Here is a 5,395-nt window from a genome sequence, read left to right on the forward strand (position 1 = left end):
GACATCTATAATAAAATTTGATAATTATTGTGGTTTATATTTATTAGGTTTTATTTATTAAATATATTTTTATAATAAAATATTTTTATTATATATATTTTTTGATTTTATTTTTTTGAAACTGTTCAAAAGTAATAATGATATACTAACCCTGGGACCCGTAAATGTCATGACAGGACGAATACCAACTTTTCCCATAAGTTGAGGTGAAGGAACACGAACACGTGGTCTTACGCTTGGTTGAAGAGACATTATACAGTATATACCTATATTAAAAAGAAGAAAATACTTATTTTTTAAATAAATGATATTTACAAATTTACGTTTTACTTCTTTTAAAACTATCATCAACAAAATAATTGAATGAGAGAAAATGTGATGTGATGAGGATGGATTAGATTTAGGATATTTATAAAGGATTCAATCTACAATAATATTTTAATATAATGAATATATGTATATGTTTTATACTAAAATGTTTTAATTTTATACTTAATTTTTTGGTTAATTGTTTAATATTATAGTAAATTTTTCAATTATAATATATAAAATAAAAGAATAAATTTTAATTATTTCATATGTTTGCTATTATATTGAAAAATCAACACAAAAATAATATACGAGTATAATTGTACATATAAGGATGGCAAAAATTTAAATTTGAATTAAAAATGGATTATTCAAAACTCTCCAATTTTGGTACGGTAACACAATGGGTCAATAGGAATAGGTGGATTTCTATAAGCACCGTCGTCGTCATAACCTTAACTTCAGCACATTATAATTTTTTCCAATCTTAATTATCTTAAATTTGATATTCCAATACTATTATTAATAGTTATAACAAACTTGATTAAAATATTTGCTAATTTTATGCTAATAAACAATTAACCAATAAAAAGATATTTATTAAAATATATTTTTCAGTCACAATTAATGCAAAATGCAATATGAATTTTTATTAACAAAATATAAAGACTTATTAATAAAATCCTCAGGGTATACTGGGTGAAGTAGAAAAAATTCAAAATTCAAAATCGAATTGTCAAATCCAAGTTAAGATCAGTGGCACTAATTAGAAATAACTTGAAAGCCTAGGATTTTGAATTTACTAATATTTATGTTTAACTGTAAAAAATATACTATTGGTTTTTATGGAAACAAATTTTGTAAATCTATTGAGATTTATATCTGCAATAAAATCTAAGAAAAAGTTGGATAGCACAATTTTATACGATAATAATAAAGTCAGAACCAAAAACAAAACAATTATGAACAGAATTTTAGATACTTTTTATTTTTTCTAGAAAAAGTGGGTAAGTTTGTAAAAATTATCACAAGAATTGTATCAATATACAAATAATTTAATGTAATTTATATATAAAAATTATATATATAAGTAATGAATATACAAGAAATTTATATATAAATATTATATAAAGAGAAATATAAAAATACACTTTAAAAGAAAATAATTGTAATTTATGGTACATAAATTTATATAAGAATATGTATATATACATTGCGTATATTGTATATTAAAAATAGTATTTTAAATAAACGTTGAACTATAATATAATCAAGCCACAATTTATTATTAGAGAATTTGTGAAAAAAGAAATACAGCGCGTATAGCTATTAAGAATAAAAATATAATCAAAATGCAAAAAAAAAAAACATTATTTTAAATGTTATATAATATGTTGGTAAGTTTTTGTGTTGTAATAATTTTTAAAAAAAGAAATTGCTGGTTTAATAAAATTGCACAATTTTTAGCCTAGTACTAAGTACTAACATCCAATTGAAATGCTTATTAACCGATAACTTGACAACGGTGTACAGTGTTCATTAAAATAATAATTAAAATTTAATAAAAATAAATTTGTATTTTCTTTAATTCTCTAAATCGAACGAATTACTTTATAAATATGTGACAACATAAAAACTGACCAGGAAGCTAGTCTTTAAATATAACAAATCTTTTATTTCCGATTAAAATAATATATAATATAAAAAATGAATGTTATAAATAATGATTGCAAAAACTATCTTATTATCAATTTAATTTAATATATATCAAATATTTCCATTTAAACTTAAGGTTTTATTTACTTTATACAGCTTATTGCTATCATTATTAGCTATAGTTGCAAACTGTTTCATATTTTAAATATATAAATACATACAAAAACTGATAATTGTACACTACTTTTCCGATTATTAAATATTTTTTTTATTAAAACAGAAACAGAAACAGAAACTTCGCTATGCCATTAATATTTTAATAAAAAATACCTTAAAACTAGACGCTAATTTCGATATTTATTGAAAATAAAAATAAAATACTGGCTTCTGATACAACATTCCTAACAATAGTCAGCAGAAAGATCGTGTTATATAAGCACAAACTGACTTCATAGAAATAATCTACCAAACATATAAGAGATTTTTACTGATAATTCTTGCAAATCACGATATGCAGAGATGAATGGAGGCGTATTGTAGAGGAGGCAATGGTCCATCATGGACTGTGATGCCAAAATGATGATGAGGCGACCAAATTAACGGCAATTTAATATTTGTTCTTACTTTCAAATGTTAAAGGCATGTTACACAGGCGATAAATTCATCGATTACCACAGCATTTGTTGTTGCTTTCAATGTAAATTCAAAAATTGCAATACTATATAAAGGCTCACTTAGTCGGTACGTACCGTAAGAACTTAAGCCATAGAGAAATACACAATCAACCACACCTTTGTATTTGATAGGAACGGAATGAACAAAAGCGGCGAATTTTGTTAATTTCGTTCCTATCAAATAGACAGGTTTGGATGGTTGTGAATTTAAGTTCTTACGGTATCTACCGACTAACTCAGCCTTAAAGCAGTAATTAGTCTGTAAATTTCAATACACTGATTACAAAAGTGGTAATGTTATGCTAGATGGACATCTGTATAGCGTATATATCCCTACCAATTTGGAAAATAACTTTTTACAGTAATTAGTTTATAGCACTGCCGGAATAATTTTGAAGGTAGCAATTAATATGATATCTAGTTAAAAAAATGAAATTGACATATTAATACATTAATAATAATTCACGGTTAGTAGAAAAACTAAGTTGCACACATGAGAATTTGCGAAAATCAAAAAGCACATAACACACTAAACAACGAAAGGACAGATAATCGTAAAACAAAATGGCGGAAAGAAACAAAACGAAATGAATCGGGAACTTACGATGAAAGCGAACTCTACATACTACACTAGTTGCGAAAATACTTTAAAATTGTAAAATATTGTGAAATTATATTCGTATACATCAAACAAACACTTCAATAATATTACTGAAGACTGATTCTTTCCTTATGGTAAAAAGTTTATTTCTACCATTAAATTAACGACTAAATAAATTTTAAGTACTACAGTAATTTAACATGTTTCATAGTACAAAAGCAAATAATGACACTGCATTTGTCCAGAAACTAATTGTAATAATCAACTAATATAATATATAATCTAGTTTATATACAGCACTAATATTTTAAATATATAATAATACCGTGTACTTGTAGATTAAGTTTATGCAAATGTTTTTTTTTTTGAAAATTTCTTATATTTTTGTTAACAATTAGAATCGAATTAGACTTTTGAAAAAATACCTCAGCCAACTTCACCGAACACTCCACGTACTGAACTTGCTCTGAAAGTATTCCGAAAAAGAAAAAATAATTAGCAAAGTTAGGTGCTATACGTACGAACAGAGCCGAAAACTAACGAAGTAGTTACAATGCCGCATTTTTTTGTCTTCATAAAATTCAAAATGTCACTTTTACAATATTTAATATTAATTAACTATCTACTAAATCATATATATAATTTCAATAAAATACTAATTTAATGAAATCCAATGCAAAAATGAGCAGCTCACAAAATAATTAGCAATAAATACTTCAAACTATTATTTTTTTGAAATTTGAAAAAATTGTTATTGTGAAATTGTTTACAACAATACTTGAAACAAAAATTTAATAATATTTTTAAACAATAATATTAGCACTATTGTCCACAAATATAATCACACATATTTATACATTTGAAGAGTGAATTTAGTGGTACTTTAATTTAATTCTAAGAATCCACACTTTAAATCTATTAGAAGCATTTATTGATAGAAATGCAAATTAAACAATTTTGATCATTAAACTTTAGTAAAACTTCACAGATTGCAAAATTTCCGAAAAAAAAGCTAAATCACAACTATTATTAATTGCTCTCACTTGCAGCAATTAAAAATTTCCACGGTAATATTTTCGCCCACTTGCACTTCCGAAGTTCAACCGCGAATTAACTAATAAGAAGGCGCGTTATTTTCTTACAAGAAATCTTACAAGCGAATCAAATGCATAAAAACCGCATGAAACGGAAATGAAAGTTCAATATAAAATCTAGATATGACTCTTTCAATATTTGAAAAAAATAACTAATTAACAAATATAATTAATATAGCATTAAATTATAACAAAATATAACAATTAATATTTGTTACAATAACACAACAAATACATATATATATATTATTTTATATATAATTTTTATAAAAATAATAAAATTAATAAAAATATTCAGCTTACCTTTAGTAATTTAGAAAGAAATTAAACTCAAACGTGTGTTATAACTTGACAAACGCAAAAGATTGAATGAGAACCTATATTCAATTGCAATAAAGGAATATACTCGATATTTCAAAAAATGGCATTACCAAACTTGACCTAAAATCTATACACAAAATATCACAATTGACATATAACAGATTTTATCAATTATACTGTGTGGAAGGTCCATATTTTGCCGCAAAGCAAAAGTATTATACATTATATAAATAATATTATCACAACACACATATATTATTTTTTAAAAATAAAAATTATTTTACTATATTCTTTTAAATAAACATTTCCTTTTGTTTAATTTAATTTATTGGTACTAGTCATAGGATAAAAATATTATTTTGGGCAAAGTTTTAAGTTACACGGAGGCATCAAACAGATTTTGGCTTTTAATAAGACTATAGTAATTAGTCAAGGTTGCTACACAACATTTATTTAAAGATATGCGAAATTTACAATAAATATATTTTTTAAGCCGTTAAGGCTGAATTTGTTGTGCCGCAAGCAATCAGCTGATTCGTTCCACCTAATACTATATAGAGTATAACTACAAATTGCAAAAGAAAGATATTATCACCAAAATAAAAGAAAATAATAAATAATAAAAGAAAACAGAAAATAATAAAACAATCAATATTTTACAAATATCCCGTATAAAATTAACAAAATTACGAAAAATGCGGTTACAACTCTTTAATAAAATGACAATACTTTTGACTTCT

At 24.2% G+C, this 5,395-nt stretch overlaps 1 long non-coding RNA gene across 1 annotated transcript; it reads right to left on the reverse strand.

The window, feature by feature from the left end:
- Nucleotides 1-155: 155 nt before the first annotated feature.
- Nucleotides 156-4,455, reverse strand: LOC119683453. Its single transcript, XR_005252652.1, has 3 exons — nucleotides 4,284-4,455; nucleotides 3,666-3,706; nucleotides 156-266 (listed from the first exon to the last, which is right to left on the reverse strand). It is a non-coding gene; the product is annotated as an uncharacterized LOC119683453 (long non-coding RNA).
- Nucleotides 4,456-5,395: the final 940 nt, after the last annotated feature.

Source organism: Teleopsis dalmanni, chromosome 2 (genome assembly GCF_002237135.1).
Source record: "Teleopsis dalmanni isolate 2A chromosome 2, ASM223713v2, whole genome shotgun sequence".
Taxonomy (NCBI): domain Eukaryota; kingdom Metazoa; phylum Arthropoda; class Insecta; order Diptera; family Diopsidae; genus Teleopsis; species Teleopsis dalmanni.